General features: G+C 46.5%; 10 non-coding genes and 1 pseudogene across 10 annotated transcripts; 3 read left to right on the forward strand and 8 right to left on the reverse strand.

The window, feature by feature from the left end:
• Window positions 1-197: 197 nt before the first annotated feature.
• trnas-gcu (transfer RNA serine (anticodon GCU)) lies at window positions 198-279 on the forward strand. The gene has a single exon. It is a non-coding gene; the product is annotated as a tRNA-Ser (tRNA).
• A 3,234-nt stretch (window positions 280-3,513) lies between these two features.
• LOC148631814 (U4 spliceosomal RNA) lies at window positions 3,514-3,655 on the reverse strand. The gene has a single exon (XR_015934572.1). It is a non-coding gene; the product is annotated as a U4 spliceosomal RNA (small nuclear RNA).
• A 2,960-nt stretch (window positions 3,656-6,615) lies between these two features.
• LOC148631815 (U1 spliceosomal RNA) lies at window positions 6,616-6,779 on the forward strand. Its single transcript, XR_015934554.1, has one exon. It is a non-coding gene; the product is annotated as a U1 spliceosomal RNA (small nuclear RNA).
• Window positions 6,780-7,406: 627 nt separating this feature from the next.
• Window positions 7,407-7,515, reverse strand: LOC148631816 (5S ribosomal RNA; annotated as a pseudogene).
• A 979-nt stretch (window positions 7,516-8,494) lies between these two features.
• Window positions 8,495-8,568, reverse strand: trnat-agu (transfer RNA threonine (anticodon AGU)). Its single transcript has one exon. It is a non-coding gene; the product is annotated as a tRNA-Thr (tRNA).
• A 1,174-nt stretch (window positions 8,569-9,742) lies between these two features.
• On the reverse strand, window positions 9,743-9,814 carry trnag-ucc (transfer RNA glycine (anticodon UCC)). Its single transcript has one exon. It is a non-coding gene; the product is annotated as a tRNA-Gly (tRNA).
• A 2,246-nt stretch (window positions 9,815-12,060) lies between these two features.
• LOC148631819 (U4 spliceosomal RNA) lies at window positions 12,061-12,202 on the forward strand. Its single transcript, XR_015934577.1, has one exon. It is a non-coding gene; the product is annotated as a U4 spliceosomal RNA (small nuclear RNA).
• Window positions 12,203-21,051: 8,849 nt separating this feature from the next.
• trnag-gcc (transfer RNA glycine (anticodon GCC)) lies at window positions 21,052-21,122 on the reverse strand. Its single transcript has one exon. It is a non-coding gene; the product is annotated as a tRNA-Gly (tRNA).
• A 213-nt stretch (window positions 21,123-21,335) lies between these two features.
• trnas-aga (transfer RNA serine (anticodon AGA)) lies at window positions 21,336-21,417 on the reverse strand. The gene has a single exon. It is a non-coding gene; the product is annotated as a tRNA-Ser (tRNA).
• A 1,270-nt stretch (window positions 21,418-22,687) lies between these two features.
• trnai-aau (transfer RNA isoleucine (anticodon AAU)) lies at window positions 22,688-22,761 on the reverse strand. The gene has a single exon. It is a non-coding gene; the product is annotated as a tRNA-Ile (tRNA).
• A 559-nt stretch (window positions 22,762-23,320) lies between these two features.
• Window positions 23,321-23,391, reverse strand: trnag-gcc (transfer RNA glycine (anticodon GCC)). The gene has a single exon. It is a non-coding gene; the product is annotated as a tRNA-Gly (tRNA).
• Window positions 23,392-24,044: the final 653 nt, after the last annotated feature.

Genomic DNA, 24,044 nt, shown 5'->3' on the forward strand with positions numbered 1-24,044 from the left:
TGCTTTCTGTGTACAACAGGGCCACTGAACTCCACACTGGCCACTGAACCACAGCAGTGGCTTGCTGGCTTGACATCTCCCAAGGAAAATGTTGAAATCGCATGTGGAACAGGAAAATGACCCTCGAGTATGAGGGAAAAAAAAGAAAAAGATCATCTGGAGCGCGCCAACCCATGTCTGGACAGCCCAGTTTCATCGATGAGGTGGCCGAGTGGTTAAGGCGATGGACTGCTAATCCATTGTGCTCTGCACGCATGGGTTTGAATCCCATCCTTGTCGCTCTCTACGTTTGACGTTGGCTCTCCTTTTGTTTGCTCCAGTACTAGAGCCTTACATTTTCTAGCGGTGGCTGAACATGGTATAGTAGGCTAACGTTGGTATCGAGCAGTGGTAGTAACAGTATTTACGTGCCGCTGCTGCCAAGTGGCTCTGGGTTGAGACCGCATTTTCACTTACTTGCAGCACAAACGGAGAAAGCGATTTTTGACAGTCTCTCGAGAGACTGCGCTAGGTGTTTAGGGATAGACTTTGTCAGTTCCCCCTGGGATGATGGCCTCTCAAATAGTTTGTGATTCCTCTAGACGTTTATACAGTAGAAGCCTGCTTCGTGGCTTAAATCCAAGCTAAGGAAACGAGTTAGAGGTCTGATGCAGAACTGCGAATTCAATGAAGGGGAACACTACAGTACATTGCACTGTATGTGTGAGGAAAGCTGCCCCCTTCTGTTCCTTGTCGACCGAACAGAGGACTGTAAAGGATACCGCCAAGAAACTTTAGGATGCTGGTTGGAATCCAGCTCCAAAGAAGCCCCTTTGGGTGTTATGTAATCAAAAAGTAAGAACAGAGAATCTCCCTTTGATCAAAAGCGCAACAGAACTGTTTTCCGTGGAGCAGGTTTCAGACCCGTAGACCTGTTTTATTTGTAGGGCAGGGCACATTCCCAAACGCGAATCTCCTGTTTTAGAAATGCTTTGGGCGGCGTGAAGTGAAAATAAGAAGTGGGCTCCAGATGCACATGGAAGCAATCAAGTGTTTCATCCGAGCTGTTTCAAAGACTGCTCAACAGCTTTCCTTTTACAGAGGCCCAACGATTAATGATGGGGGTGCACCCTTCAATGTGCCTTACGACTCTAGGGAGTGATTGAGACGCTTCGTAGCGTGTGTTTACATTTACAATGAAGATACCATTGCTTAATTTTAAATGCCTTCAGTTTCTAGAGCACCCTCTGGCATCTCTTCCTCCTGGACAGCGGCCTCTTGCTCAGGGCCGCTGGAATGCAGGTAGATTCTTTTCAACATGCTTTTACATAATATGTTGTAACAATGATTTAAAAAAAAAACTACAGAAGCCTTACAGATTAAAAATATCTCACCTTGCTAATGTGTCTTCAGGCTTCCCATGTACAAAAAGGCCCAAGGACTCTAGCAGTCTTACAACCACTATCCTGTTTGCCTCACCAGACACGATCTCTATTCTGTGGTAATCCACGATGACCCCGTTCTTCAGGTGATTCATCATGTCCTCCCTCGCCTGTTGAGAGGCCATCCTGATCTTTTCTGCCGTGGCGTGCTTCATACACGCCCTCTTCAAGTGAGCAGGAAGCTGATCAAGAGTATTCAGGCACATCTTGCACACCAGGGGAATCCTCGCGGGTTTCCTTTGAAAATAAATAATACCATCTGTGTATAGAAACAAGCTAAGACTGATTTCTTAAATTATCCTTAATTTTCTCTCTCATAGTTTGAGCATAATGATTTTATTGCATTTATATAAGAATTGCTCATTGCTCCTAAATAAATAATGGTTTCATAAAAAAGTGAACACTTACTTGGTCTCAGTCGCAGACTTTCCAATAGAAGCCATTGTGGAGTTCAGCAACTGCAGGTCCTAGAAGTGGGGAAGGAATTTTAAAAGAGAAATTGAATTACAATACAGAAGGAATGGCTGAGGGATCACTGAAATATATATATACAAATTCCAAAGACTGAGTCCATATAGAAACAACTACCTTTCATTTTCAGTATAAGAAAAAAAAAACATTATCTTCCAAAAAGCATCATAAAATTGTCCCTTCTTCCAGACTCTACTTCTCTCTTGTAGTAGTATAGCAGACCTTTCCAGGTGAGCAGATCACAGAGTCCGAAATGAGCTTCCTCCATCAAGCAAAGTACCTGAACATGACTCTGTCTTCATAAAAGCGCCCCTGTAATAAAGAAATTAAATCCGAAATCAAGAGGGCAGTTGCCTACTGAAATACAAGAAGTCATCAATTTTAACCTAGCAACACATTAAAGGCTGCATCTATACAAGTACGATTCTAGAAATGCTCACCAGATTACGTTTTAAGAAGGAACTGCGCCTCAGGTTCCGCCGAGATCTTAACTCGGATGGCAGGATTCAGAGTCCGGAGTGCGGACTGATGGCGCACGGAGGGTCCATATACTGTGGATCCCTCAGTGATCTTCCGCGTATTCAAACCGCCAGCGTGTGACTCCCCTGTCCTCGTGACCTCATTGCTCTGCTCTCTCCTCGGTGCAGCTGAGCCCGACTCACGGTAAAATGGAAAAAAATATGCCCTCGACGTGAGATTTATTCTGGAGCGAACCAGTGTTGCGCATAGCTGCCTTCAAAGCAGTTAACTCAGGTTCGATTCCCGGCCAACGCAGTTGCGAATGTTTTCAAATGCTGTCTTGAGCCTTGGATTGTGACTAGCAAAGCGAAGCCTTTTGAAAGAGCTAAAGCACTGCAAAACGGAATTGAAGGAGAATCTTACAGGGGATTCTGAGCAGTGTCTGCATACATGCAGTCAGATAAAGGTGCTGAAAGCTTGAGCTACTCTCAATGTCATGCTGCCCTTCCCCGGAGTAAATCTGTTACATTGAAAGAATGCTTCTGGCAGGTTCAAAAAGGGACCCTTGTTAATTGGAGAAATCAATGATTTCGAATGAATTCTGTATGCGTTAAAAGACAGCTATACACAGAAAACATGCAGGACACTGCTCATGATGTTTCCCGAGCCGAAACACAGTGCGTTTTTCCAAGCCATTTGACAAAGCCCACCCACTGAAAACTGCAGCAGATCGTGTAAAGACGTTCAACTTTGTAACTACTGCACGCACAGGAAGCAGAATAAATTCCTCTTTTCAAACTGTCAAAGGTTTGCTTTGCGAACGCTGCAGGACATCGCACAATCTCTTTTCAATGGGGACAAACGATTTCTTATGGGGCGCAGTAAGTACAGACGTTTAAAATGCTCCACTCATGCCGACGATGCAGCATGAAGAAGCGCAACCTAACGTTTGACAGACAAAAGCCAGGCGCCGCTACGAGCAATATGAAATCATACTGACAGCACACGGCGTTTCGCGCTGACACAAAAGTAATCTCGACAGACGCTGTTCTCTGCATAAAGCTGAAAGAGCTAAAGAGCGTTTCTGTTGACACGTAACAAGCTCGTTTCTTTCTACCATGATGTTACCATGACAAAATCTGTCTTTAAACACCTTGCTCAGTCTCTGACGTGACTGTCAAAAATTGCTTTCGCCGATTGTATTGCAAACCGGCGGAAGCGGGGTACTGGGAAAAGTTTTCAACTAGCAATAATCGCGCCTCGGCTAAACCTCACAGGCTACGATACTGCCACTGCGCAAAGCTGACGGTTGCCAGGCAACCGCGGGGATCCTATGGAAATCGTTATCGATCGTCTCATGGCATGTCGTTGCTATAACGCTTCATATTTGTCGTCTTCTTCTTCTTCTAGCTTGAGGTTTTGAAGAATTTCATGACAGACAAGGGCTCCGTTGGGAACAAAGGGCGTTGTGAGAAAACCGTTGCTTATTTTCAGCAGCAGAAATACAACCCTTTAAATACAAGATGACAGAACAATGACGAAGGGCATGCCGGGAGGAACTCATACACTACAGAGGAAAGGGGGCGGGCACGTACAGTTCACATTCAAGCCACAAGTACTCTTCTTGGATGTTGCACAAACAAATCCTAACGTCTTGAAAGCATTGCAGCATGTTTGTGTCCCACTTCCCGTGGCTGCGGGACGAGTGACACGAACGGACAAACACAATCTGTGGCGTTTAGCGTGACATAGTCTTGCAGGCATCGTGCTGTCTCACTGCAATATTATACCGCTGGAGGAAACAGTCCATCTGGCCATGAAACTCATTTGAACGTCTAGCTACAGCAACTAACAATATCATGATTTATTCAGGATGTGTGGAATCAGCACGTCCCGGAGACAGCTTCCGAAATCGTGAGCATTCTCTGGTGGTAGGGGCGTTCAAGATGGCGCTCAGGTGGGAGGTAAAGTTTAGTGGTTGGGGAGTTTTTTTGAGTTTTTCATGACCTGAATGTTAATTTTTGCTTTTTTTGACTACAGAAAAATAAGGACTTAACACTAGTTGTTTAAACTTCAGTTATAATTGAAAGAAAAAAAAAACGATTTTTTTTTAGGTTTAAAAAGTCCGATATGAGTAACACTGGGAAAAGAAAAGAGAGTGCTGGGTCTTCGAAGGAGAACTCTAAGATACCTCAATCGTATATGTATAGCACTACAAAAAAATCGATGGCAACTAAAGGGAAAAGTGAAGCAGCTGCAGGGGCAGCAACAGGGCGGAGGCGCCGCGCGCCCGGCCGACGTGTTGGACCGGTGCGCTTTACGTGCTGAAATAAACACGCGACAGCCCCGAAATGTTTCCAGAGTGCTGTGCACTGAAGACTTGCCTGGTGCTCCTCCGTGCAGATTGTTTGTCCTCCTCCAGTGCGGGACGAGCCAACACAAGGGAGCGCATTCGCCAAGATCCAGGCACGCAATGCGATTTGGAAAGCAGCTCCTTTCCAAAGAGTTGCACACGAACGATCCTTCAGTCCCGCTCGGGGGGCACGGAACCCCCGCCACACACAGCTTCAAGTAGCGAGTCAGGTGCCTGGATGTTGGCGAATGCGCTCCCTTGTGTTGGCTCGTCCCGCACTGGAGGAGGACAATCAATCTGCACGGAGGAGCACCAGGCAAGTCTTCACCAGACAAAAACCTCCAGTGCACAGCACTCTGGAAACATTTCGGGGCTTTCGCGTGTTTATTTCAGCACGTAAAGCGCACCGGTCCAACACGTCGGCCGGGCGCGCGGCGCCTCCGCCCTCTTGTGGCCTTGCGGCGTCAGAGCAAGAGGCTCCTTCTCGCTGCCCTTCCGCTGTGTTGCAGGGCCCCGAGAGGGAACCCGGAGCGCGCACTTTGTAGGGGGCGGGGGACCGCGTTCGCGCTCTGCCCCCGGTCTCTTGCGCGAGTACTAAATCTCACGGACAGGGGGGCCTCGTCATTGATTGTTACAGGTGAGACGGGGATTAGGAGGAGACCCCGACTGATGGGTAAAGGGGAGCACTAACACCAGAGGGACACCCCCGGCGTCTCTTTTTGAGAGACGCCCTGGGGTTTCCTAATGGCCAAGGAGGGTCGGGACCTCGGTTTGACGCCTCCCCCGAAGGACGGCGCCTGTTTGTGCAGCAGAGTGTCGCCATCAGGAGGCTGGGGCGTAAGAGAGCCACACAGCCCGCAGGGTGAGCGCTCCCTACTGGTCCCAGTCACACCTCTTGCAGGAGCAGCAGCAACCGGAGCTTTTCCGGGGTGGAATCTCCCATCCGGGTGCCGGCCAGGCTCACACCTGCTGGGCTGCCCCGGGGGTGAGCCCAGTCGAGAGTCGCAGGGCCAGATCTAGTCACCGGGGAGAAACGATACAAGTGAAGGATTGCTCGGCTCTTGGCACTTGAAAAGACCGACAAATGTCTCGTTCCCGCCGGAGCTGAATGTACCCGCATGTGTGGTGTCGTCTTCTTCCCCCGCCCCGCTGTGTTTGCTGTATTGTCTCTGAAGCCGGCCCCCCCGAGACGAGACGGGCTGTTCCTGTGCCCCAATTAACACTTTACAGGTGCCATTCCCCGGCATTGTGGCCATTGTCGGTGCTCACACGCGATAAGATAAGGCGGAGGAGAGCGGGGCATGCCCAGCGGCAGACATTCAAGGAGGGGGCAGTGCGAGGTGAGGTGAGGTGCGACACGCCGGAGCCCCGACGCAGCTAATGCGGAGCACTTGTTGGACTGGCATCGAAAGGACGTGTGCGCACGGAGCGAGCCTTCCCTGCGGCGGAGCGCGGGAACTTTCATCCCCCCCTCCCGCTGCAGGAGTTGTGTGCACTGCAGCGGTGCCGAGAGAAAAGCACAGAAGGCAGCAGGCTCTGGAGAGCAGGTAAGAGACGGAGCCTTGTGGGCAGGCGAGCAGGCCCATTTTTTGGAAATTGCTGAAAAGGTTTGTTCGGTGTGTGGCAGGCGCACGTCGCGAGCTTGCGTGGCGATCTGCCGGTCTGGAGTTATGCAAATGAGGCCGAATTGCATCCCGGGACATGCTGCGAATGCGCAACGGCGACTGCAGATGTGTAGGAAACGGCGCGCTCGTTTTCTCGTTTTTCCCACACTTTTGAGTTTTAGTGTGGCGTGTGAGTGTGTGAAAGAGTGGGCCCAGCAGGAGGCGGTGGCGTGCGGGGCGAGGAGGTGGCCTAGGCTGCGCGATTTGTGCTGTGGGTGCGGGCCGCTTGGAGGGGCCTGTACAACTCATACTTACCTGGCAGGGGAGATACCTTAATCAAGAAGGAGGTTCACCCAGGGCGAGGCTCGGCCATTGCACTCCGGCTGTGCTGACCCCTGCGAATTCCCCAAATGTGGGAATCTCGACTGCATAATTTCTGGTAGTGGGGGACTGCGTTCGCGCTCTCCCCTGATGTGCTTGGTCCAAAATCAGATACGGGAGGGTTAGGACACCACGAGCTGCGTGGCTGCGGAAGGATCCCGGTTCGACAGGAGTGGACGCCGCTGCTGGTTCTCGCTGGCTTTTAGTTAGGGGTCCGGAGAAGCATCTCAAGCTAGTTCCACTACTCTTTCCAGACGTTCATTCCCTTTTCAAAGTCAGTCGTTTTGCTGTAGTCTGCGTTCTTTAGGCTGATTATCGAGGTTAGCCTTTATTTGGTCATGGGGGGCCTCGGTACTGTATGCTGAGTCTAAAGACAGTTTCACCCGTTTTCTGATTGCTCGGTTCTGTACCAGTGCAGACATGTCAAACAGTGAATGGCTGTACCTCTATTGTATCCGTGCTCAATGAATGAAATCGGTAACAAATGAATATATGTCTAGTTATACGAAAAACGAGTGGTTTATCGACTCATCTTCATTTGCAGATTTAGAGGCAGCTTCGATATTCGTTTTACAGACGGATTTTTTTTTTGAATATGGGTCACACACATGCCACAGCAACAAAACAGATGAGGCTATAGATCACCTTTCCATCCTGCAGGTTTTCCTCCCAAAGCCTACGGCACCAACGGCAACCCCTGCTGGCCGGGAGAGCAAAAGCTTACAGCACCTGGTATTCCCAGGCAGTCTCCCATCCAAGTACTAACCAGGCCCGACACTGCTTAGCTTCCGAGATCAGACGTGTTCAGGGTGGTGTGGCCGTAAGCAAAAGCTCTGGCGCCTGACTCGCTACTTGAAGCTGTGTGTGGCGGGGGTTCCGTGCCCCCCGAGCGGGACTGAAGGATCGTTCGTGTGCAACTCTTTGGAAAGGAGCTGCTTTCCAAATCGCATTGCGTGCCTGGATGTTGGCGAATGCGCTCCCTTGTGTTGGCTCGTCCCGCACTGGAGGAGGACAAACAATCTGCACGGAGGAGCACCAGGCAAGTCTTCAGTGCACAGCACTCTGGAAACATTTCGGGGCTGTCGCGTGTTTATTTCAGCACGTAAAGCACACCGGTCCAACACGTCGGCCGGGCGCGCGGCGCCTCAGGTTCCGCCTCAGGTTCCGCCGAGATCTTAACTCAAATGGCAGGATTCAGAGTCCGGAGTGCGGACTGATGGCGAACGGAGGGTCCACATACTGTGGATCCCTCAGTGATCTTCCGCGTATTCAAACCGCCAGCGTGTGACTCCCCTGTCCCTGTGACCTCATTGGTCTGCTCTCTCCTCTGTGCAGCCGAGCCCGACTCACGGTAAAGTGAAAAAAAAGATGCCCTCAACGTGAGATTTACTCTGGAGCGAGGATAGATGTTACCTTTTTATCATTGAACAGGATGTATGTGATGTGGCGACTAGGTTCAATTTTGTATCCTCTTTAAAAGATTAAGGACTGGGGTGAGTGTGATTTACCACACTTTCAGCTAAGAACCCGACTTGCGCATCGTTTAAGCTGCATAGACTTGGTCGTTTAACTCTTCTCCATTAGCAGGGTTAAGGTTAAAGAAAAAAACATTGCTGACTTCTTTTTTTTTTTGCCAGCCGCTAGCGCTGATTAGCAAGGCTTGTATTTCATGTTTTGCAAGTTGCATCCATTTTAAGAAAAACAAGTCGCGTTAAAGACAGGAAATGAATACTTGCATTTAATTAAGTCTAGCCGTAGGCGGTTGTCTGTAAGGACCAGTTCTGTTCGAGAAGACACAACAAAGAAGGCACCGCTGGGATTCGAACCCAGGATCTTCTGTTTACTAGGCAGGCGCTTTAACCAACTAAGCCACGGCGCCCCGGGAGTGCTGTCCTTTTGCAGCCACTTGGACACACCACTCAGACACATCTGCATTCGGTGTGTGCTCCGCCTGCTTGCTGAGCAAGTTGCCACCTTTACATACAATAGCAACATCGACACCAAGAGAAAGGATGACAAATGGCTCTTATCTGGAACTTTTCATGTCCAAGGAGCTCAATGTGCTTTCTGTGTACAACAGGGCCACTGAACTCCACACTGGCCACTGAACCACAGCAGTGGCTTGCTGGCTTGACATCTCCCAAGGAAAATGTTGAAATCACATGTGGAACAGGAAAATGACCCTCGAGTACGAGGGAAAAAAAAGAAAAAGATCATCTGGAGCGCGCCAACCCATGTCCGGACAGCCCAGTTTTGTCGACAAGGTGGCTGAGTGGTTAAGGTGATGGACTGCTAATACATTGTGCTCTGCAGTCATGGGTTCAAATCTCATTCTCGTTGCTCTCCATGTCCGACAGATGTGCCTGTTTGACGTCGGCCCTCCTGTTGCTTGCTCCGGTGCTAGAGCCGTACATTTTCTAGCGGTGGCTGAACATGGTATAGTAGGCCAACGTCGGTATCGAGCAGTGACAGTAACAGTACTTACTGCGCCCCATAAGAAATCGTTTGTCCCTGTTCAAAAGAGATTGTGCGATGTCCTGCGGCGTTCGTAAAGCAAACCTTTGACAGTTTGAAAAGAGGAATTTATTCTGCTTCCTGTGCGTGCAGTAGTTACAAAGTTGAACGTCTTTACACGATCTGCTGCAGTTTTCAGTGGGCGGGCTTTGTCAGATGGCTTGAAAAAACACACTGTGTTTCGGCTGAACTCCACACTCATGAGCAGTGTCCTGCATGTTTTCTGTGTATAGCTGTCTTTTAACGCATACAGAATTCATTTGAAATCATTGATTTCTCCAATTAACAAGGGTCCCTTTTTGAACCTGCGAGAAGCATTCTTTCAATGTAACAGATTTACTCCGGGGAAAGCCAGCATGACATTGAGAGTAGCTCAAGCATTCAGCACCCATATCGGACTGCGTGTATGCAGACACCACTCAGAATCCCCTGTAAGATTCTCCCTCAATTCCGTTTTTCAGTGCTTTAGCTCTTTCAAAAGGCTTCGCTTTGCTAGTCACAATCCAAGGGTCATGATAGCATTTGAAAACATTCACCACTGCGTTAGCCGGGAATCGAACCCGGGTCAACTGCTTGGAAGGCAGCTATGCTCACCACTATACCACCAACGCATGCCCACAGGAAGTCTGCAGGACACCACCAGAGAATGCTTTTTAAAAAAATTTTTTTATTAAACATAGAATTTACAAATACAAATACAACAAGAGGATCAGAGTCATGTACAAGAGAAAAAAAACGCAGCAGAAAAAAGCATTTAACTACCAGAGGTAATTAAGTAATTATGTGATCAAATTGTATATTTTACACGTATCATATTTTCCTTGCTTTAATATTTCTCAATTATTTATAAACTTTAGTTTCAACATGCATGCGTTTCCTGTAAAAAATAAAACTCAGCACACAGTTTTTCTTTTAACAACATTTCGAGTACCTCTGGCATTCATGAAAAAGACATACACAAAAGCAAATAACTAACTCTAAGACTGTCTAAACTATTGAGTTTTTCAAAGAACCAGAACTATAACAGTCCTTAACACTTAACTACACCATTCCAAACTAACACTAAAGAAACACTAGTATATACTGGTATAACAAATAAAACCAAACATAATCATTAACTGAGCAGTCACTGGGAGCAAATCTCCTTCCCGTCCACAAAGGCCCTCGCTCCCACAAAGTAGGCTCTCCTCCCCTCTCTTCTGGCAGCTTCAACCTGGGGCCACAGCTGGTTCCTGGTACTCCTGTCCGCAGCAGACAGGTCCTCTGCAAACCTCAGTTTGTTCCCATTCAAATACTCATTCCCCCTCGCCGCTCGCCACAGCATGTCCCTCGCCGTCCTCTTGGTGAACTGTATTATAATCGATCTGGGGAGCACTTGCCCAGACATGTTCGCTCTCCCGAGCTTGTGAACAAAGTCAATGGCCGATATTACGTCCTCCTGGTCCGGCAGGGTCCTTTTACAGATACCCTTCACTGTTGCAACAAGGTCCTTATCACGTTCCTCTTTAACTCCAAATAATTTTAAATTCCATCATCGACGGTATCTATCTACATCGTTCACTTTCAATTCAAGTTCTTTAATATGCTTTTCTTGTTTGGTATTTACTTGTTTAAGAACTTTTACTTCACTCTTTAAGTCTTCAACCTCTTTAAACACACAGTCCATGGACTTTTTAAGACTTTCGATTGCGACTGTATTAGATCAAGTCATTTCCTTCAGCTCACCCATGCTCTGTGCCATCATGTTGAAGATGTTGGTCTGGAGCTCCTCCAGCGTCAGGTCGCCCCTTCCTCTCTTGGCTGCCGGGGTTTTCACAGGTGTGCTGGGCAGGGACTCCGGCTCTTCCTCTGGCAGCTGAGTCTCACTTGGGCTGCGAGCGCTCGCGTACGAGCGCATCTCCAGCACTCTTTCCACGTCCCCTCCAGCTGCTTCACTTTTCCCTTTAGTTGCCATCAATTTTCTTGTAGTGCTATACATATACGAGTGAGGTATCTTAGAGTTCTCCTTCGAAGACCCAGCACTCTCTTTTCTTTTCCCAGTGTTACTCATATCGAAATTCTTAAACCTAAAAAAAATCGTTTTTTTTTCTTTCAATTATAACTGAAGTTTAAACAAGTAGTGTTAAGTCCTTATTTTTCTGTAGTCAAAAAAAGCAAAAATTAACATTCAGGTCATGAAAAACTCAAAAAAAATCCTCAACCACTAAACTTTACCTCCCACCTGAGCGCCATCTTGAACGCCCCTACCACCAGAGAATGCTCAAGATTTCGGAAGCTGTCTCCGGGACGTGCTGATTCCACACATCCTGAATAAATCATGATATTGTTAGTTGCTGTAGCTAGACGTTCAAATGAGTTTCATGGCCAGATGGACTGTTTCCTCCAGCGGTATAGTATTGCAGTGAGACAGCACGATGCCTGCAAGACTATGTCACGCTAAACGCCACAGATTGTGTTTGTCCGTTCGTGTCAGTCATGCTGCAGCCACGGGAAGTGGGACACAAACATGCCGCAATGCTTTCAAGACGTTAGGATTTGTTTGTGCAACATCCGAGAAGAGTACTTGTGGCTTGAATGTGAACTGTACGTGCCCACCCCCTTTCCTCTGTAGTGCATGAGTTCCTCCCGGCATGCCCTTCGTCATTGTTCTGTCATCTTGTATTTAAAGGGTTGTATTTCTGCTGCTGAAAAGAATCAACGGGTTTCTTTGTTCCCAACGGAGCCCTTGTCTGTCATGAAATTCTTCAAAACCTCAAGCTAGAAGAAGACGACAAATATGAAGCGTTACAGCAACGACATGCCATGAGACGATTGATAACGATTTCCATAGGATCCCCGCGGTTGCCTGGCAACCGTCAGCTTTGCGCAGTGGCAGTATCGTAGCCTGTGAGGTTTAGCCGAGGCGGGATTATTGCTAGTTGAAAACTTTTCCCAATACCCCGCTTCCGCCGGTTTGCAATACAATCAGCGAAAGCTATTTTTGACAGTCTCGTTAGAGACTGAGCAAGGTGTTTAAAGACAGATTTGGTCATGGTGACATCATGGTAGAAAGAAGCGAGCTTGTTCCCAGTGGGCATTGATTCGTCGAATATACGTATATTTACGGCGAAATTACGGCTATACGTATATATACGTCGCCTCGACGTATAATCAACGTCGAATTGCAACCGTAAAATTGACGACATTAACAAACGCATATAGAACGTCGAAAACACATCTAACACAGTGCCTGAGGCTTTTTACTGTATGTATCGTGTGTGCCGCAACTAGGAGTATACGGCACTCTGCACAGTGTACGAAGTAAATTATTTTCGCTGCAATTAATTTACATGTGTATAATAAATATAGTAAATATAATAAATTAATTACTGCGAAAATAATTTACTTCGTACACTGTGCAGAGTGCCGTATACTCCTAGTTGCGGCACACGATACATACAGTAAAAAGCCTCAGGCACTGTGTTAGATGTGTTTTCGACGTTATATATGCGTTTATTCATGTCGTCGATTTTACGGTTGCAATTCGACGTTGATTATACGTCGAGGCGACGTATATATACGTATAGCCGTAATTTCGCCGTAAATATACGTATATTCGACTAATCAATGCCCACAGCTTGGCATACAAGGGTTTTGCTGAGGGGGTCTTGCCACCTGCCTGAAAAAAAACAGTAAAATGTTTGAGTGCCTATAGAGTTTCTATTTTTATTTTCTTGACAAAAGTTGATACCATTTCCTGGACACCCCGTCCCCCATCAGTGTGCGGTGCCCGAGGAAAAATCTGTAGGGGGGCGTCTGAAATTCTGAGGGGGGAGTGATATTTCGGTTGAAACGGAGCTGTACGGTGCAGCTACCCAAATGAAATCTCGCAGCTATGCCATTGATTAGTGCTTCATGATAGAAGATAACGACTAGCAATCTGGTATTTGCGATGAAGTTCAGTTTCACATTTTTCGTCACTCTCACGGTTTGTATTGCCTGGAGCGAAAAGTACCATAAGCGTTCATTTTTGCAGCTACATGGACGTTCTGAATCGTTAAGAAAAAAATGTTGTAAAACCAACAGAAAGCACAGACTGCTATAACTAGTCCTAGTTATATAACGATTTTAAGTATAATGATAAACTACTGCAAGGAATCGGTCCACCTGAGCAAACAGGATCGTAATGTTGACACTCAATAATATGTGCAGTTCCTGGACGGATAGCCCTCCTGCCCATCAAACAGACTGAGTGACTGTTCGTGTCATTTAGTGTTGTCTGACCATTGACAAAGTACAACTATTTTTTTAGGGCGCAAATTAAGTTAGGTAAAACTTTTTGCCCAAAACTGAAGGGGCGACATTCCCCCCTCCCCCCGTGATGCCAGGCCTGTCCCCATCCTATTCCATAATGTCATTATATATAATACCATACAACAGTGACCGATCCTTACTAACTGCATGCGTTAAAATTGCACATCAGCTCATAGCAGGGGGCACATAGCCGCGATGTATTATCAATGTTAAATTTCAACCATAATATCGACAACATTAATAAACGCATACGTTGAGAAAATATCGAACCCAGCATATTTTCCGGTTATATACCACAATGCATTGCTAGTATTCGTTGGTCACCATTTTGGACACGTTTTTCAAACGTAGAAGTATATCCGCAAATATCTCAGCAATCCTCTTTTGACGAGTAAGTATGAACAATAATAATACTATCTGAATACATACAGATCTTTCTTAATATTATTTTGATTAAAATAGTATGTGAATAAGCAAAAAAATGGCACATAAAATAGTGTGAATGGGGAAGATGACACAAAATCGTTTTGCCATTTCTCTTATTCTTATTCTATGTTGTACTTTCAAACTTTGGGTACTCTTTAATTAGGACAGACTTTATTGCTCAACTGCTATGATGCAAGCCAAATTTTATACATTTATTTCAGCTTTGAGCTTTCAGCTTTGACCAACCTTGAACTCACCGGCCGTGGTTAACGCGTGTAAAAGCTTTTACAAGCGTGTAAAGAGCTTTTACAAGAACCATGAAACTGCGTGAGAAAGCCCTGTTGTAACAGAAGGAATAAGGTTCTTGATCCCGAGATGAAGTAAAACAGATGAGTTTATTGCATGCAAGGAACAATAAAGCCAAAGTCTTGTTTCCCGCAAGAAACAACAAAACCGAAGTATTGTTCGATGTGCCGGTACAAACTTTTAGGTTATATAGTCCTTGCTTGCTGCTTCAGACGTCATTCGATGTTATTGTAAGGGGGGGGGGGGGGGTCATGGTATTTGGCCAGTTAAGAGGCCCTTGCTAAATGGTCAGTTTAAGATTATACCCCCAGGGGGTTCCTTGCTCGCATCTGGAATCCTTATCAGTTAACCCCCTTTCCTGCCATAAACCCCTGTTGCTTAGAAGTCTAATATTCAGGCAGAACTGACTTAAGTTATTAACCCTTTTAACATCTTGTCTCTTACTTCATTCCCCCTTTATAAAATATGGCATACATCAGGACTGTCTATTTTTACAAATACAATGTCAGGGCAGATCTTTCCTTTTTAGATGTACAGGCATGCATTACCATGACATTGTGCGTTCCACGGTTACAACAAGGTGTTATTGATGTTTTTGTACAAGTGATAGTTACAATTTTACACATAAAACAATCCTAATCCTACAAATACATAAAGTCCTACCCCAGGACCCAAACGCAGACCTCAGCCATGTGGAGATCTATCGTCAGGATCTTGGAACAGCAATATTGACCCAACTCCGATTATAATTTTTTGGCTGAATAGATATGCCAACATCTGGAATGTATTGATACCATATCCCCAGTAATGCTCCTCAGGCCTAACAAGCACACTGTTGGTCTTAGGAAGCATCAGACACAGAAACGGTAACAACATCCTTCTTTCTGTTCACTCAGTCTCTGGTGCCGTGGGTCAGTGAAAGTGCGATGCGCGGATCCAGCGATCTCATCCTGTCACTCAGATGGCACAATCAGTAGTTAGTGGCACTTGATATGGTCCCTCCCAGCAGGATTGCAACGTCTGGCAGGGTATCTCTTCTTCACCTACACCCACTCGCCAGGTATCCGGTCGTGTCTCCCCTCTGCTGGAGGTCCCCAAGCGTCCGGCACCTGTTCACAAGCCCTGTGCACCGCTTCAGTTAACAAACCTACAATACTTTAATAGAGAGTTAGTTAATTCATCAGTGCGTTAGCCAAACTTGGCCTCCAGGGAGTTTCTTTGGCTGCCCGTGATGATCTCAAATGGGCTCAGTCTCACAGTTCCATTTGCTCCAGCCCGCAAACCGCACAGGACTGCAGGTAGAGCATCTACCCACGGTGTCCCTTCAGTTGATATTTCCTTAGTTGGTCTTTCAGACTGTGGGTGATGGGGGCAATGTGACTTCCAACTTACCCCTAGTTAGGCAATTACAGCCTGGCACACCTTCCCAGTGTAGTCTGCCCCTAGATCAGTATCCAAGGGGCAGGGCAGTCCGTACCACGGGATCATCTTTATCATACACTTGGGTATGTGCCAGCCCACATCACATCATCATACAACCCCACATTCTTTACACATTTGTTCTAACCACTATTAAACATCTATTAAAGGCCTCAACCTGAATTCTCCCTTTTCCCCAGTAGAGGTTTCACAGGGGTCTCAGACTCCCGCCCTCCCAGTGCCGCTCGTCTGGCATCTGCATCTGCATGGTTGTTACCTTGAGTTACTGGAATTCTTTATTTATTGTGTTATTGACACCTTACTCAAGCTGCTTCTGTCGGCAGCTGTAAAACTACAAATCAGTTCAGAGACAAGCCCAGTATTCTTAACTGGAGTCCCTGCCGTTGTGAGAGAATCTTATTTCTCCATAGCCATCCAGAATTGTGGCCTACATGCAACAAATACATACATTATATACATATACAGTAACCTTTTAACATCTTTCTTTTTACAATCTTCCATCAGTGCTCTTAACTGGCTTGCTGTGCTGAGGCAGTGGAGGGGCATTTTCCGATTGTTAGCACCTCGAATTCTGTTGTAACGGCTCAGCCTGTTCTCTGTTCTCCCTCATGCATCAGAGAGGACCCATCAGTAAACAGTATTACATTTTCTTCAATTTTCACCGTCCCCCACCCTTTGGCTACAGTATCGAATGGTATAATAGTGCCTACCTCCATGCTCCTGCATCAGCACAGCTGCCCAGAACCCTTTGTCCACACTTACATACAAAGAATGGTTGATCCATCTGAGGAAACCCCAGTCTCAGCACCTGTAAGAGAGCTTGTTTCAAATTATTACAGGCGGCTTTTGCTGCTGGTACCAAGGCAATCTTGTCCTTGTACTGCACTCCCCCCTTAAGCAGATCTGTTAAAAGTTGTGCTCACCCCGTAAAAATATTGCACCCTGGCCCTGTTAAAATCACACAATGCTCGACACAAAAGGGCCTTATCATAACTGCTTAATATTAGACACTCTAAAGCTGAAGCAACTCAGACTTGTGGGTTTCCTCGTCAGGGGAAGCACTCAGAATACCATCAACATACTGAGTGATCACAGTCAGTTGAAGCCACGTGATACCCTGTTCTGGATAGTCATTCTTTGTAATGTATAATATTCCAACCCAATAGATCTGGGATAAAACCACCCATTAAAATCTGGTACTCAGCAAGTAAAACTTGGTGCCCCAATACTCCTGTGGCCTCCTGCCATCTCCCCATATACATTACTCTATAGCACACTGTTGAACAGAGGAGTGAAACAAGCATGACAGTAGTGCTCCAGTATCCCCTAACAGAGAAACCAACACTCCATTAACAGTACATTTTAATCCACTGGACTGGGACAGACTTAGGTAGGCTACAAGGGATTTACAGGATCTAATCGTTAGGTAAACAGATCTTCTCACAAGACGTTATTCTCCCCAGTCTCGATTCTAAACCTACAGCGTTTCAGCATGTCTGAGACATTCGAATAAACCCAAATTGTTTTCACTATTGCAACTAATTGTATAAAAATACAAACACTGTTTATCTAACTACTTTTACGTCCATCTGTACTGTACTTATACGTTTCAGACGCTCTTATATTTTCCAATCTCCTTAAGTTGATTTTCATCAAGTCTCTTTAGTTACGTCTCTAGCCAGTCCCGCTGGCTAAACACACTCACACCGTCATTTAGTATACAAAAACTCACAGTTACACACATACATGCCGGCACACAAATTCATAAAACACACATACACATCGAGAATATATTTTTCTCTTCGTACTACAATGTGCTGTATTCTTGTTTTACTTCTACATGAATCCTTTTAATTCCTGAAGTGCACTCCAGGTTCGCTGCATTCCTAATTTTGGGTGCGGTACTTTAGCCCACCAGTCAATATCTTCCGGTTTTGGATTTGATCGTATGGGGGAATCAGGGAAGGTAGGTGCGAGTACGGACCCCCTCGATGGGGTGCGAGACACTTAGAGTGACGCTGTCATCAACAGCGCCAGCCCCCGCTACATCAGGCCCTCTCCCACTTAGGGTGAGAGTACAGGTCTGCAGGCACCCTCTGTTTAAGAAGGGAGTTCCTGTTCTGTCTCTATCACACTCGTACCAGGTGTCATCCCACCCAGACCCCCCGTCTCCATATGGTCACTGTGGGAATTGATCCCAATTATTTTCATTTCCTGCCTGTCTGTTCCCCTATGGGAGAGCAGGATATAACACATTAACTAGTGCAGTGCGACCAGGAACTAATTCTTCTTTTAGTTTCTGATTCTCCTGCACTGCCTCTTTTCGCTTTTGTTTATACTCTTTCGTAGCGAGTAAAGTATCTTTTCTTCTGGGTTTTTGTTTTCCCCGTAAACACACTTAAGAAGTCACATCCCAATTTCTTTTTTTTCTCATGTATCTGCCACCACTGGTGCCGGCCGTGCACCAGGGTGGGAGCTACATGCTTGTGCTTTTGCCAATCAATACGCATATGCTTATTTTACAGGCGTCTTCGCCCCAGACTCCCTCTGACAAACTCAGCTTTTCCCATATTTTTCTCCTTCTTTTCCTTCAACTTACACTTTTCCGATATATAAACGGACCCTTCCACCACTTTCTCAAACCATCAGTTAGTACACATGTTCGGTCTCTTTTACTTTTGTCGTGTGTGAGGTAACAGCTCATACAGTAAGGGGATGCTTTCACTTGAAAAACCTGTGCATTCCTGCACTCATTCAGCCAAGGGCGTCTGTTACCTCCAGATCTAAATGCCTCTCAGAGACTTTAGAGAGGACTTACACCACACTGTTCACAGGTAAGGAACGAGACCTCGAAAACCCCCTTTCTTGATCAGTAATTCACCATGCCCAGAATGCCAGCATCGCTGCTTTTGCTCCAGGGTGGACTTACACACTGAGCTCAATCAGGGCGATTCTCGGGTCTCAACGTCCTTTAAATCCTGCTACTTAATGCTTTGCTCTTTTATTATGAGGTGTGTTTATGTTAGTGTCGTGCGTGTGTATATGTATTTCACAAACAAGGAAAACACCAAAAACATACATACATATATATATCTCCTACTTCTGTTTCCTTTAAGACAAAAATCCACGCCATCCAGTTATTTAATCCACGTTATTAAATAACTTAATTTGCGCCCTAAAAAAATAGTTGTACTTTGTCAATGGTCAGACAACACTAAATGACACGAACAGTCACTCAGTCTGTTTGATGGGCAGGAGGGCTATCCGTCCAGGAACTGCACATATCAGTGTCGTTATTGAGTGTCAACATTACGATCCTGTTTGCTCAGGTGGACCGATTCCTTGCAGTAGTTTATCATTATACTTAAAATCGTTATATAACTAGGACTAGTTATAGCAGTCTGTGCTTTCTGTTGGTTTTACAACATTTTTTCTTAACGATTCAGAACGTCCATGTAGCTGCAAAAATGAACGCTTATGGTACTTTTCGCTCCAGGCAATACTCTCCAGTGAGAGTGACGAAAAATGTGAAACTGAACTTCATCGCAAATACCAGATTGCTAGTCGATATCTTCTATCATGAAGCACTAATCAATGGCATAGCTGCGAGATTTCATTTGGGTAGCTGCACCGTACAGCTCCGTTTCAACCGAAATATCACCCCCCCTCAGAATTTCAGAAGCCCCCCTACAGATTTTTCCCCGGGCACCGCGCACTGATGGGGGACGGGGTTTCCAGGAAATGGTATCAACTTTTCTCAAGAAAATAAAAATAGAAACTCTATAGGCACTCAAAAATTTTACTGTTTTTTTTTCAGGCAGGTGGCAAGACCCCTCCGCAAAACCCTTGTATGCCAAGCTGTGGGCATTGATTCGTCGAATATACGTATATTCACGGCGAAAATACGGCTATACGTATATATACGTCGCCTCGACGTATAATCAACGTCGAATTGCAACCGTAAAATCGACGACATTAATAAATGCATATATAACGTCGAAAACACATCTAACACTAGGAGTATACGGCACTCTGCACAGTGTACGAAGTAAATTATTTTCGCAGTAATTAATTTACACGTGTATAATAAATATAGTAAATATTGTAACGCCCTCGCCTGGTGGTGAGGAGGAAGCGCCCCTAGGCGCTCGTAGTACCGCTGGGCATGCTGGGAGTGGTAGCCGGGAAGAGTCTGAGGGTCAGCACGATGACCAGCGGCTGACCCTACCTGTGTAAATAATGTCCTAGTAATTCTAGTGCCCTGTGTAGTCCTGTAAAAGTAGAGTGTGTTGTTAGGTAATTACCACCCTAAATGTGCGTACGTTTTCGTCAGTCTCCTCATGTGTGTGTGTAGATCCTGTGTTAGGTTTTGGTGTGGTTGTTAAATAAAGTCAGTGCTTTATTTAACAACACTCGATGTATAACTGGAGCCTCACATATGCAAATGGTGAGGCTCCAGTTCGACACCCAGTTCGACACCACTTTACAGTATATGACAAAAGCATGGCAGACTGTGCCGGACCGGCAGATAACTTCCGCTTATTTTTACCATATTAAACATTGGAAATCCTCCCACTTGTATTTGTGACACTTGATTTTGGCTCCACCTAAGACACTCTTAAATCTTCAAACACTTTTCTCTTCTCCCGCAACACTCTTGTCTGTTGGCACTATGTGGCAGCGTTGCATGACAACCCCTCTCACCACGGAAAGGAACCTAACAGCTTTGGTAAGAGAGGAGAAAAGGACCTGGCCAGTATGGGGCTCGAACCCGTGACCTTGGCGTTATTAGCACCACGCTCGAACCAACTGAGCTAACCGGCCTCGCAACAGTGCTCCTCTCTGTGCTGCAAAAAATCGAACTCAGGGAATTTCTTTTGTCCTCCTTTGAATAGAAAGCCGTGTAATTCAGTGTACGGGCTTTCTCGTGCAGTTTCATGGTTCTTGTAACCCAAATCCTACACTGGCCTGAAGTGCCCCCCCATTTCACAGCATTTTTCAGCTGATTTAAAATGTACCTAAAGGAGAAGCATTATTGAAGACCATCAATTACCAAGAGCTTTTGTCAAAGGTTTTGGTGGTCATTTTGAATGACCACAGAGCGCTGTGACCTCGGTTTTACATCTCATCCAAAAGACAGCGCCCTTTTACAACACAGCATCTCCGTCACTATACTGGGGCATTGGGACCCGCACAGACCTCAGGGTGAGCGCCCCACCGCCGGCACCATTAACACCGCTTCCAGCTGGAAGCTTTGTTTTCCCCTGTAGCTCACCCTCATCCGGGTACTGACCTGGCTCACACCTGCTTAGCTTCAGTGGGTTTTTTGAGTTGCGAGTTGCAAGGGGATGCAAGTGATGGAGCCGCTCGCTGCAAAAGCCACTGCATTGGCCGGGAATCGAACCCGAGCCTCCCGCGTGGCAGGCGAGAATTCTACCACTGAACCACCAATGCTCAGTGCCTGGGCCTTCAAAAAAGACGCTTTTTTGGTGCTCTGTGCAAAACGCGTCAACATCTGCTTCCAGCTGCAAAATGCCATTCGCGGACGCTGAAAAACTTATTTCCAAGGCAGCGGGTACAAGCGATTGGGCGTTTTAAAACCACCAGGAACAGCAAAGAGGCGCGCTTTTTTGCTTGTGCCGAAACACACCGCCTGGAGGCGGATAACGTAGTCGGCAGGATTCGAACCTGCGCGGGGAGACCCCAATGGATTTCTAGTCCATCGCCTTAACCACTCGGCCACGACTACAGCAAGCCCCACCGCCGCTGCGTTCTTGCTACAATCTTACCTGGATCGCGAGGCGCCGGCGGAAGCCTATTTCAAAGTCGTTCTCCGTTTCAAAAAAACATTTCCAAAATACAAGCCTTGCAGACAGACACGCCTCAGAGGACTTAAGGGTGGCTTCATGTCGGAATGATAAAGTCTCCCCGTCCGGACATGAAAATGCCACTTTGTTACACACAAAAAAAGAATCAACAACAGAGAAATGCCCACAAGCATTTGAAAAGCCGCACCACGTCGCACTTGAAATAGCTCTTACATTAGTGGTAGACGCAGGAATCGCCTTTTTATTTACGCTCTTACCAACACGATGGAAAGCAAAACAAAGCAAAGCAGAGCAAAACAAAACGAACAAACGAAAACCTTGCGTATAACGCCGTTACGTGCCCAAGCGGTATTGTACATCATCCTAGCACTGCACCCCGGGGCGTACGGTATATGGGAACGAGCACACGCCACGAATCGTCTCGAATCACTCCCTACAGCTGTAAGGCGCCTTGAAGCGTGCACCCCCAACATTCTTCTTTGCGCATGTGTGAAAGGTAAACTCTTGAGCAGACTCTGAACCAGCTCTAAGGAAACTAATCCGATTAGACGTTACTTTGACTCATCTTTTTACGCTCAGTGCTGGATTGCTCAAACTCCAGCTAGGGTTAGGGTTAGCATTCCCACGCTACTTAGACACTTTGTTTACGCTCAGTGCTGGATTTTGGGAACTTCAGGATGAGTGGGAATTTTCTCCTATCTGTCAATTCTGTTTTGTTTTGGAGACTCTTGGCTGCCTATGTTGTACAGTGCAGCGTGAAGGAAACATTTTCCAAAACTGTGTCAGCTCAAAAGTTGTAAGAAAACCTCTCCAGCTGCTTTAACTCTCTTCATTTTTGTCATTTAATGTGACACTCGATGTATAACTGGAGCCTCACATATGCAAATGGTGAGGCTCCAGTTCGACACCCAGTTCGACACCACTTTACAGTATATGACAAAAGCATGGCAGACTGTGCCGGACCGGCAGATAACTTCCGCTTATTTTTACCATATTAAACATTGGAAATCCTCCCACTTGTATTTGTGACACTTGATTTTGGCTCCACCTAAGACACTCTTAAATCTTCAAACACTTTTCTCTTCTCCCGCAACACTCTTGTCTGTCGGCACTATGTGGCAGCGTTGCATGACAACCCCTCTTACCACGGAAAGGAACCTAACAGCTTTGGTAAGAGAGGAGAAAAGGACCTGGCCAGTACGGGGCTCGAACCCGTGACCTTGGCGTTATTAGCACCACGCTCGAACCAACTGAGCTAACCGGCCTCACAACAGTGCTCCTCTCTGTGCTGCAAAAAATCAAACTCAGGGAATTTCTTTTGTCCTCCTTTGAATAGAAAGCCGTGTAATTCAGTGTACGGGCTTTCTCGTGCAGTTTCATGGTTCTTGTAAGCCAAATCCTACACTGGCCTGAAGTGCCCCCCCATTTCACAGCATTTTTCAGCTGATTTAAAATGTACCTAAAGGAGAAGCATTATTGAAGACCATCAATTACCAAGAGCTTTTGTCAAAGGTTTTGGTGGTCATTTTGAATGACCACAGAGCGCTGTGACCTCGGTTTTACATCTCATCCAAAAGACAGCGCCCTTTTACAACACAGCATCTCCGTCACTATACTGGGGCATTGGGACCCACACAGACCTCAGGGCGAGCGCCCCACCGCCGGCACCATTAACACCGCTTCCAGCTGGAAGCTTTGTTTTCCCCTGTAGCTCACCCTCATCCGGGTACTGACCTGGCTCACACCTGCTTAGCTTCAGTGGGTTTTTTGAGTTGCGAGTTGCAAGGGGATGCAAGTGATGGAGCCGCTCGCTGCAAAAGCCACTGCATTGGCCGGGAATCGAACCCGAGCCTCCCGCGTGGCAGGCGAGAATTCTACCACTGAACCACCAATACTCAGTGCCTGGGCCTTCAAAAAAGACGCTTTTTTGGTGCTCTGTGCAAAACGCGTCGACATCTGCAAAATGCCATTCGCGGACGCTGAAGAACTTATTTCCAAGGCAGCGGGTACAAGCGATTGGGCGTTTTAAAACCACCAGGAACAGCAAAGAGGCGCGCTTCTTTGCTTGCGCCGAAACACACCGCCTCTCTCGAGAGACCGCGCTAGGTGTTTAGGGATAGACTTTGTCAGTTCCCCCTGGGATGGTGGCCTCTCAAATAGTTTGTGATTCCTTATACAGTAGAAGCCTGCTTCGTGGCTTAAATCCAAGCTAAGGAAACGAGTTAGAGGTCTGATGCAGAACTGCGAATTCAATGAAGGGGAACACTACAGTACATTGCACTGTATGTGTGAGGAAAGCTGCCCCCTTCAGTCCCTTGTCGACCGAACAGAGGACTGTAAAGGATACCGCCAAGAAACTTAAGGATGCTGGTTGGAATCCAGCTCCAAAGAAGCCCCTTTGGGTGTTATGTCATCAAAAAGTAAGAACAGCGAATCTCCCTTTGATCAAAAGCGCAACAGAGCTGTTTTCCGTGGAGCAGGTTTCAGACCCGTAGACCTGTTTTATTTGTAGGGCAGGGCGCATTCCCAAACGCGAATCTCCTGTTTT

The sequence above is a fragment of the Lepisosteus platostomus genome, unplaced genomic scaffold (assembly GCF_059453375.1).
Source record: "Lepisosteus platostomus isolate fLepPlt1 unplaced genomic scaffold, fLepPlt1.hap1 Scaffold_73_H1, whole genome shotgun sequence".
In the NCBI taxonomy this organism is placed as follows: domain Eukaryota; kingdom Metazoa; phylum Chordata; class Actinopteri; order Semionotiformes; family Lepisosteidae; genus Lepisosteus; species Lepisosteus platostomus.